Below are 11,387 nucleotides of genomic sequence, written 5' to 3'. Positions count from 1 at the left end.
GTAAGCCGGGCGAGCTTGGGCGAGCCCCGGAGACGCTGCGGCTGCCGGGACGGGGCAAATTGTCCGTTTGCCGAGGAAGAATATAAGGGGGCCCGTGGGTCTGGGGGGCGGGAGGCTGCGACACGGGTGTTGGGTGCCCGGGGCGCCCTGGCCCGAGGGGAAGGGGCCGCCTCTGAGGGCTGTGGGAGGCCAGAGGCGCGGAGAGGGGCAGAGCTGCAGCCTCTGTAGATTCCAGAATGTCCACCGAGATCATCCCGGCCAGCATTGTCTCTTCCCGTCCTCTTCCCATCGTACTGAGGAGTAGCCCAGGCCCAAGGAGCTGGAGTAATTGTCCAAGGGCACAGCCAAGCTGGCAAAAGAGGAACTCGACCCCATGCTCTCTGACCCCAGTGCAGTGCTCCTCCAACTAGCCAAACCGCAAGCGAAATTTTGATGATGTTAGTGATAGATTCCGGTCAGCAAGGGCCGCTGCAGATTTCTGGGAGCTGGGGCGATTTGAGGAAGGAAGCAGGAGACGCTCCCACTCACTGGCCAGCGGAGCGTGGCGCTAGGTGGGAAAGACACGTGTAAAACAAAGCCTGGCACCTAATTCCAGCGGAGGATATCAGTGTAGAGTCTTCTCGGCCCCCCTCCTTGGCTGGCAGCTTGACGTGTGAGTGACAAATGCCTCAGTCTCTAAGAGCTGCATGCAGAGGGATGAATCCGCTCAACCCCAAACCCATTGTGGGGGCTGTGGAGATGGAGGGGTGCTCACCCTAGCGCTGTGCAGAGTGGAGTTGGGGGGCAGAGTCTGTAAGGCACGCAGGAAGTGCTGAGAGCTGGGAGCCACAGGGGCTGGAACCTGACCCTAAATGACACCCTGCTGGGCAGGCCCAGGGTTCCCTTTTTGTCAGTGGAACCAGGAGCATGTGGGGAGAGGTCCATTTGTGGCACCCCTTTACCCTGCTCCGCCCCACTTCACGGGTGGACACCGTAGGGCCAGTGTGGGCCTTGCATGTCATAGGAGCAGGAGCACTGGGCATATGTAGGGGAGGGAGGAACATTCCAGGCGGTGTTACAGCCTCCCAGGGCCTTCCAAAGCCCTCTCCTCTGGGCTGCACCAGGCTTTGGATATGGGTTCCAGTCACCTGGCTCCGGGGACTGATGTCAGACCTGGAAGGACCCTTAGGTCCTGTCTACCTGGCCCTGTCTATGGACAGATGAGGTCATTGTGGGAGATGACAACTTCCACCTGAACGGCCAGGACAGCTTGGGGTCTTCTCACGTGTGACCCTTGAGGTGAGCTTCCATCCTCTTTCTCCAGTGTGGCAGTGGAGGGGCTGGTGATCAGTCTTTGCCGGTCAGGGCCAAGGGGCTGTCATTTGCTTTTTGTCCATTAAAATCCAGAGTAGCACACACACCCGTAGGATACTATAGGTGCTCACAGCCAGAGCCCTCTTAGAGGTTGGTGTCACTCCCCTCTTTAAACCTTCAGTGGCTTCCCTATGCACTGAGAATAGAATCCAGATTCCAGACCAAGGCCCTGGCAGCTTGTCTCCCCAGCCCCCACCTCTCAGGCTGCAGCCTCACCAGCTGCCTTTTGCTTGCTTGGGGTCTTCATGCATGCTGCTCCTTCTGCCTGGAATGCCCCTTCCCTATGACTTTGTGTGGCTCACTCCTGTCCATCCTTTAGTCTCCCCTCAAAAGTCACTTCTGCAAAGAGAAGTTCCCTAACCCCTCTATCTAAATTAGGCCCCTCCTGTTAGTCTCTCTCCTATATCCTATTCTTTTTCTTTACAACTCTCACCTCAATTTGTAATTTTATGTGATGTGTTTATTGGTTCAAGGTCAGTTTCCCCTTAATACTTAATAGACTGTAAGCCTCATGAGGGGAGGAGCCATGTCTGATCTGTACCACGTCAAATCTGGTATCTGACAAGTATCTCCCAATAAATATTTGTTGGTGAATGAATGACTGAACGAATGAATGATACTAGCAGTCTTCATTTTAAAGGACAAAATTAGAACTCCATAAACTTGTAAATGTAAGCATTAGTGACTATTCTCGTTAAAAAAGGTAACAACCAAAACAAGATTCAGGGAAATACAAATACCAAGGTTTATTAGCTGCCTCTTAAAGCTAACCATGCATTCAACCACCATATATTAAGCTTCTACTATAGAGCCTGTGCTTCTTGTTGGGAATACAAATCTGGATAAAATTTGACTTTCAGTATCAGGGAGCTCACAGCCGAGTGGGGAGGGTGGACATGTAAACAAATGGTTATAATATAATTTGACAAGTGCTACAATAACATCTGTACCTACCTCTGCCTGGAAACCTGCATCCAGGATTTGGTGATGTCATCATTGCAAATAAAAAGATAATGATAATTTTGTCAGCTGGACAAGGCAGAGCTGAGGACATTCTAGGCTGGGGGAACAGCCTGCAGAGGAACTGGGGGGAGAAGGAAGGTGGCTTATTTGGCGAACTACCACTGGTTTGGTGTAAATGGAGTGCAGGTTGTGCGAGGGTGTGAGGGCAGATCACAGGAGTCCATGCACGAATGCTCTGCTAAGGAGTTTGGCTTTTGCTCTGGCTGCCTGTGGGGTTGGGGATCCATTGGGTGGTGTTCAGCAATGGAGTGGCATCACTCCTTCATATTTGTATAGTGGAAGTATAACCCTAACAGCAGTGTATAGAATGAATGGGGTAAGAGATGGGTGGTCTGTAGAAAATAAGCCCAGTGAGGAGGCTACTGCTATTGTCCAAGCAAAGATAACAAGAGTGTGAATTAAAGCAGTGGCATTCATTCATTTCAGTCAATAAATATTCTTTGGTGCTTTTATGAGCCAAGCACCATGCTGGTGCTAGGGTATGATATTAATAGCCAGGGTTTATTGAGTGGTTCCCATTTGCCCTGCTCTGTTCTAAGCACTAACATGCATTAACTGATTTAATCCTCACCACAACCCTATGAATCAGTTACCATTATCTCCCCTATTTTACAAGTGGGGAAACTGAAGAAGAAGAGGTTATGTAACTTACAGATGCTCACATAGCTAGTAAATGACGGAGCCAGGATTTGAACTGAGGAAGTTGGGCTCCAGAATCCGTGCTGTTAAGCGTTATCTTGTACTGATATGGTAATAAAGAAGCCAGAGAAGGTCCCTGGTCTCATAGAACTTACATTCTGGCCCTGGAGATGTAGAAGAGAAGACAGACTGGGGCAAGGTTTAGGTTGTAAAGTTGAAAAAACATGGTCTCTTCTAATGAAAGACGTCAGGGTAATTTCGCAGGAAACTGGCTTTGTGATTGGTGGGTGGTTGTGTCAGCCTCAGAGTTAGGAAATACAGGTGTGGGGTGGCAGTGTGATGGAAGGGGGACTTGGAGGGATAGGTTGAGTTCAGTTTTGGGTAAATTGGTGTTGGGCTGTCTGTGGGATATGTAGGTGGAACCATCCAGTGGGCAGTTGAAGTCATGTGTCCAGAGCATAGGAGAAACTTTTAAATGGAGACAGAGTTGGGAGGCATCAATGTGGAGGTGACAGTTGAAGACATAGGTGAAAAACAGTGTCTAGAAGACAGGCAAAGTCAAGGCCCAGGAAACCGAATGAAAGTTCATAAAAGATTGATAAATTTGACTACATTAAAATGAGACCTCTGTTCATCAAAAGACATCATTAAAAGAGTGAAAAAGGCAAAAAACAAAACTGAAGGAGATGTTTGCAACACATATAACTGCCAGGGAATAGATTATATAAGAATTTTTCTTACAAATCAGTAAGAAAAGACAATAGAAAAATCGACAAAAGATATAGGCAGATACTCTACAAAAGAGGAAATCCAAGAAAACCAATAAATAAATAAATGAAAAAGTGCCAAACCTCGTTAGTAATCTAAGAAATGCAAATTAAAACTATAATATTGTTACCAATTTCACCTCACTCCGGTGCGACTCCAACCCACATTTGGAGGAGCTCTGAGGAGGGGCCCACGGGTGGGTCTCATACCCACAATCTGTCCCTTCCCCAGAGGGTTTTCTTTTCTGTTCGGTGTCGCAGATTTGTAATAAAACTGAAGCTGAGTGTTCAATGGTACAAGCTTTTATTCAATGGCCAAAGAATGGAGAAGTGGGGACTAGGTTCACAAATCAACTTCTCAGCTCTTGGAGTGAGTAAGCAGCTGTTATAAGGGGTCGAGGTAATGAAGGGGAGGAATATTCATAAGATTCCGGGGAACAGGGCAGGCTTTTCGGGAGAACAAGGGTGCCACCTCTTTTCTTTCCTTGTTTAGTCATATCCTGGCATTGTCATGGCAATTGTAAACTATCATGGTGCTGGTGGGTGTGTTATGTAGCATGGTAATGTATTACGATGAACGTATAATGAGCTGTGGGGTCTATATCAGGTCAAGTCAGACTGCCGTGTTGCCTTCACCTGGTTTTAACTGGTTTCAACTATATGTCTCAGCCATCACCTCCTTCCTCTCATTGTGGTTTCCTGTAGGCTAAAGAGAACGTGTTAGGCTTGTTCTGAGCAGGGTTGTCGTTAATGTCTTATGGGGCCAGGGGCTGGGGTAACAATATATCACATATTTCACATACATCATATTGACCCCAAATAAAAAGTCTGATAATAAAAAGTGTTGGCGATGATATGGAGCAACAAATATTCTCACATGTTGCTAATGGGAATGTGAATTGGTACAACCGATTGGGAAAAGTTTGGCATTATCTTAGAAAGCTGAAGATTCACATGCGCTAAGACCCGGAAGTTCCATGCCTACTAGGTGTATAACCTGGTACTCTTTCATACCAGAATATATACATGAAAATGTTTAAGGAAGCATTGCTGTGATATTCCTGTGGTAGATAGTTTCTAAAATGACTCCCAATGATTCCTGCCTCCTGGCATTCTTGCCTTTATGTAATCCCCTCCTCTTGAGTGTGGGCTGGATCTCGTCACTTGTTTCTAACAAATAGATTACAGCAAAGGTGATGGGCTGTCAACTCTGAGATTGGGTTACAAAATAATGTGATTGCTACTTGTTTACACCTTCTCTTTGGCCCCTCACTGCTTGTTTTTATGAAGCCAGTTGCTATGTTGCCAGCTGCCCTGTGGAGAGGTCCACATGGCGAGGAGTTGAGGGGGCCTCTTGCCAACAGCCAGTGAGGATCTGAAGCCATCAGTCCAACAGCCTGTGAGAAAATAACTCTTGCCAAAAACCACTGGGGTGAACTTAGAAGTGAATCCACCTCCAGTCAAGCCTTAAGATGAGACCATAGCTGCAGTCAACATCTTGATGGCAGCCTTGTGAGAGACCAGAGCCAGAGGACCCAATTAGGCTATGTTGTTGTTTTAAGTCACTAAGTTTTGGGGGCAATTTGTTATACTGAAATAAGTGACTGATACAATCACCAAACTGGAAATCACCCAAATGTCTATCAAAAATAGAATGGATAAATAAACTACAGATTGATAATGGTCATACAATGGAGCATTAGACAGTATTGAAAAGGAAACAGACTATAACTACATCCAACAACGTGGACGAAACATAAAAACATGTTGAGCAAAAGAATCAAGGCCGAAGAGAATAGGTAAATGTTATTCAGTTTATGTAAAATTCAAAAACAGGCAAAGCTAAATTAGTCATACACCGCTTAACGATGTTTCAGTCAACAACAGACCGCATATACAATGGTGGTCCCATAAGATTAGTACCATGTAGCCTAGGTGTGTGGTAGGCTATACCATCTAGGTTTGAGTAAGTACACTCCATGATGTTCACACAGCGATGAAATCGCCTAATGATGCATTTCTCAGAACGTATCCCTGTCGTTAAGCAACGCATGACTGTATATTGTTTAGATATAGATAAATAGGTGGTAAACTATTTTAAAAGATCAAGAAAGTGACCACTGTAGAAGTCAGGATGGCCAAAGGGAGAATGCACCATTGGGAAGGTGCCCCAGTGGTCTTCTAAGGTGGGGCAATGTTCTGTTTCTTGACCTGGGTGCTGGTCCAATAAAGGTTTGCTTTATGATTGTTCATTAAAACGTGCAGCTATGTTTTATGCACTTTTATGCGTATGTATTATATTTCACATTTAAAAAAGTATAAAAGAGAGAAAATAAGAAACAAAGAGAGCAGAAAGAAAAATAGGAGGAAAATCAAGAAAGAGAGGAGGTAAGAATGTCATTGTATGACTTTCAAGAAGGTAGGAGTGGTTAACTGTTCTAGAAATCAAACACCAAAAAGTATTCCTATTGGATGCGACAAATTCCAGATGTATAGGCAGAATTCTGAGATGGTGCCCAAGATTCCCATGCCGTAGTGCACCTACCCTATATACACCCCTCCCCTTGAGTGTGGGTGAGACTCGTAACTATGACGGGATATACTCTCCCTTGATTAGGTTATGTTATGTAAGACTCTACCTTAGCAGACAGTTGAGAGATTCACCTGCTGGCCTTGAAGAAGCAAACAACCATGTTGTGAACTGCCTTCTGGAGGGGGCCACATGGCTAGGCCCTGAGGGCGACCTCCAGGGGCTGAGTGTGGTTCCTGGCCATCAGTCAGCAGGAAAACAGAAACTTCCATCTTATAATCACAAGGAACTGAATCCTGCCAACAACCCCAAGCTCTAGAAAGGAGTGTAGCCCAGCTGATTTCAGCCTTTTGAGACCCTGAGCAGAGAACCCAGCTACACCACTGGACTACTGACCCATGGAATCTGTGAGATAATAAACGTGTGTGGTTTTAAGCCACTAAGTTAGTGGTAATTTGTTATGCAACAATGGAAAACAAACACAGCAGGTCATTGAGGACCCAAGCATCAAATTGGTCATTGAGAGAAGCCTGTGCAGTCCTTTAAAATAGGATTATGACATAATTTCCGCTTCCTGTGGTCCCTCCTCGTGGATTCAATTAATCCTCTCTCAATTTGCTATTTGACAAATTTGCCTGAAATAGATTATTACTTCTACCCTGTGCCACCATGACATGTCATTCCTACCATTGGTGCTGCACATCTCAACTTGAATCCAATTTGGTCCTCTTCATCATCCCCGCCAGACTGTGAGCTCCAAGAAACTCTCTTTGTAGAGTTTCCTTATCTTCACCGTTAGGTCCCTGGTCTTTGGCTCTGGGTAGGACACATGGTGAGCACCCAATAGATGCTGGCTGAAAGAGTGAACCAACGAATAGTGAAAACCCGTGTCACTTCATTATTCCCATCGGGAATCATGCTTTGAGAACAGTAGGGAGCTGACTTTCTCTGTGGCGGCTTTGGGCCTCTGGAATTCTTGTGAAGCCATTGCCAGCCACGTCAGGTAATTTGCAAGCCCTGAAAGACCCTTATGGGTGACTGCAGTTGTCCCCTCTCTAGGGCTAGTTGGCCACACGTCACTGAAAAGGAGCCCACGGAGAGGGCAGCTGGGGTGGCCCTGTCTACTGATGCGCTCAAAGAGCTGAAGAATAAAATGTTTCTAATAGCCTCTCGGTGAGGTTGTAGCTCTTCAGGACTGTCAATTATTTGAGGGCATGAAACAGATGGAGGTCTCCGGAATGCAATAAAGCCTGTGTAATCCCAGTTTTGTAACTGAACTTCACAAGAGTCTTTTGGCTAATGCTCTCGGCTAGGAAAGTAAATAGTGGCTTGCTCTCACTCTGCTAAGGTGAGTCGACATTATCCATCTAGTTTAGTGCTAGATTCCAGCTTTCTGTCCTGTTGGGAATGTCTCTCATTGGATCTTAATTGCTTCCTTCTTCCCCTCCTTCTCTTTTCCCCTTTCTTCACTTTATTTCTTTTTGCCAAAGCAAAGCTTTTTATTTCCAGGAAACTTGTGCAGGTACACCTCTCTCCTATGTGACCAGAGACATTCTTTAGACCACAGGCAATCTAACTCCGCCCTTTGTTTCTAGGTAGAGTCTGGCTGCTTCTTCCCAGACCCTCCTGTTTCCACTCTCCCTACCCTCTCCTTTTCCCAAGTCCCAGGCAAGGTGGAATGCCTTTCACCTTGTTAGTTAGCGAGTACCCAGCAGTTGGGGTGAGTAGATTCACCCCTCTGTGATCCGCACTTGCATATGTGAAATCACAGTTTCCATCATAGCTGCAGGGTTGCTAAGATGGCATCACTGGGTTGTGCATCCTATAGACTTCCAGGTTGGCAAAGGGGTGTGGTCCAGAGGGAGGCGTGTCTTGGCGGGGGTTCAGGCACTTCTAGCAATGTTTCATTCTGCTGCCTGGCAAGTCTAATACTAAGAAAGTGAGATAATCCCCTTTTTCCTTCTTTTTCTGTTTATGCTGTGAACATGAATTATTTTTTTCTCCATCTTTATCATCTGTAAACTTATTGCTGCATTTCTATCTCTAAAAATCTTGAGGAGGGCCTGGTGAGACCCTAAATCACACATTTCTACCAGCCCTCCAGGAATAGTCATAAGGTTAAAATGTGGCTCCCCGCAGGGCAAAGACAAAAGTATGTAAAACTGTATAATTGGAGTCCAATTGTGTTCCCCTTGTGTGTTGGAGGGAGCCTCTCCTATTGGGTGAGCTGCCGTCAGACTCAGGAGCATTTGATTATCTGGGTCTGGAGGGAAATCTGTTCACCATGACCAAAAGCTTCATGGTTGTGTCCCCTCCCTCCCTTGTGGCTGTCAGGGATCTGGGGTGGGAAATGGATGGGGGTGGAAATGGACTTCACAACCTCACGTCAGCCAGACTTGATTCTCTTCTCAATTATCATATTGCAAAATATTGTTAGGTGGTATTGCAATTTTGGTTCCTCAAAAAACACTGTGGTAAAAATATTTTGTTTTTAATCCACTTGACCTAGAAGAAACAGTTTGACCCAGTTGATAGCCATGTCCTCCACACTGTCTTCTCCCTTTGTTTCAGTGACACAACAGAGTCACTCCTGATGTTTTTATCACAGCGCCTCATGTCAGACCCAGAAGTATCATCTTCCTTGTTGAGTCAGCTCCCCTCTCACTTCCATGACCTGGTGGTCCCTGTGTGCTTCCCATCATCCATTTGGGCCATGTTGAGGCCGTCTTGGATGACTGCTTCCTCCCTCAGTTAATAGGCACAAAGGTTTAAACAGATTTTCTTTTCGAGATTTCTCTCGTAGCCAGTTCTTTATATCTAGTTTCATCAACACTGCCCTCGTCCAGGCCCTCATCTCTTCATTCATTCATTTGACATGTATTTATTGAATCTCTACTCGACAGTGACATGGGCTCAAGAGCCTGCTAGCTCCACATTCAAAATCCAGCTCCCTCATTTCCCAGCTCTGTGACCTTGGTTGAGTTTTTCAATCTCTTTAAACCTCAGTTTCTTATCTGTAAAATGGAAAAAAGAATACCTACCTTATCAGGCTATTGTCGGGACTAAAATAATATATGCCTTGTACCTCACTTAGCAGACGTCTGGCAGGGTCTAGGCATCCAATACTTGAGTCATTGCTGTTGTTTAGCGCCAGCGGCTGTGTTGGGCATCAGTAGGAGTGAAGGAGCCTGACCATTTACAAGAATGAGATGGACATGCACACAAGCAAGTCAGTAAAGTGCTACAGTTGCAGCAAATGACATCTGTAGGGGACACGTGGGGTCACAAAGATCAGCTGGGAGAGGATCAGGAAAAGCCATGGACAGGAGGCAACAGCTGGGCTGATTCTTGGAAGACCGCAAGCTGAGTCGTATTTTCCAGACTCCGCCGTAGCCAAGCCCATCATCTTTCACCAGCAATTGCCCTGACCTCCTCACTGCTCTCTGCAGTACCTCTCTTGTTCCCCTTCGGGTCATTCTCCAAGAGCAGTCAGAGTGACCTTTTGAAACATAATTCACATTGGTCGTTCTGCAACCACCAGCCCCTCTAGGATCAGTTCAACGGACCCCATCTTATCAATAGAGTAATTAAGAGTGGTTTTTCAGGGACTGAGACCCCTTGTCCAGTTCAGGCCAGTTGAGACCACCAATCCATCAACTGGGCCTGCACAAATGCCAGATAAGTGACCTTTTTGATGTTAAGGAGCGAAAATTCCACCCTCAGATCATGGTAGTGCTGCCATTTTGTGAACATGCATCTTACAATGAGCCATGAAGTTTGACGACGTTTGTGCCGATCATCAATTCCTCACTTCTCCTTACCTCCAACCATCTATCTCCACACTTCAGACCACCCTGCCCCCTTATCCCATAAATTGTGCCCCAAGCCCTGTTTCGGGGAGACAGATCTGAGAGCCTATGCCCCTGCCTCCTTGCAGATCGATCTAGCAATAAAACTGGTTTCTTTTCCCAAAAGCTGATGCCATAATGATTGGCTTTTTTATGTGCATTGGGCAAAAGAACCTCAGTTTTGTGCAGTAACAATTCCACTACTTAAAACCTTCCAATGGCCTCTACTTGTACTTGGAATACGATGAAAACTCCTTTGCATGGCCTATAAGGCCCTATGTGACTGGTCCTGCTTTCTCCAAGCTCAACTCTTGTCCCTCTTCCCCTCCTGCTGGCGTCCTTTCTGTTCTTCTTCCCAGACTTTGTCTGTGCAGTACCCACTGCCTGAAATGCCTTCCCCAGGGCCAGCTCCTTCTCACCCGTCAGGTTTCAGCTCAACCTTAATGCCTCCCAGAGTCCTTCCCTGCACACCTTATCTAAAGCAGAACTCCTTCTTCACCATCTGCCTCATATTTTTTGGTTGGTATCTTATTTATTTCCTTCATATTCCTTATCACTATCTGAAATTAGCTGTGTGTTCATTGGTTTACCTGTTTAGTGCATGAATGCCCGACTTAATCTAAACTCCTCATCTGTTGTGCCTGGCCCTAGGTTGGCCCATGGCTGGTGTTCAATAAGAATTTGTTGAATACATTAATAAGCTGAGGATCTCATTGTGGCTGGAGAGCTGACAAGGCTGCACGGGCAGGACCCTCCGTGTCTCAATCAGTGGCCTCTCGCCTTGCTCTAATCAATTCCAGACGCAGTCAGACAAACTTTCCTAAAACCTACTGTCTTCACATCCTTTCTCTTTGATAACATCCCATTGTTTGTTGCATCTGTTTATTTATTTATTTATTTATTGTGAGGAAGATCAGCCCTGAGCTAACATTCATGCCAATCCTCCTCTTTTTGCTGAGGAAGACCGGCCCTGGGCTAACATCTGTGCCCATCTTCCTCCACTTTATGTGGGATGCTGCCTTAGCATGGCCTGACAAGTGGTGCATCGGTGAGCGCCCGGGATCCGAACCCGGGCCGCCAGCAGCAGAGCGTGCGCACTTAACCGCTACGCCACGGGGCTAGCCCCTGCTTGTTGCATCTAAAATTGTTATTATTGATTTCATTTAAAACACTTCTTACCATTTCAAAATTGCCATCTAGTTGTTATAGAAAGATTGGATAATTCAG

This window comes from Diceros bicornis, chromosome 38, assembly GCF_020826845.1.
Source record: "Diceros bicornis minor isolate mBicDic1 chromosome 38, mDicBic1.mat.cur, whole genome shotgun sequence".
Taxonomy (NCBI): Eukaryota; Metazoa; Chordata; class Mammalia; order Perissodactyla; family Rhinocerotidae; genus Diceros; species Diceros bicornis.
Note: the sequence above shows the minus strand (reverse complement) of the source record.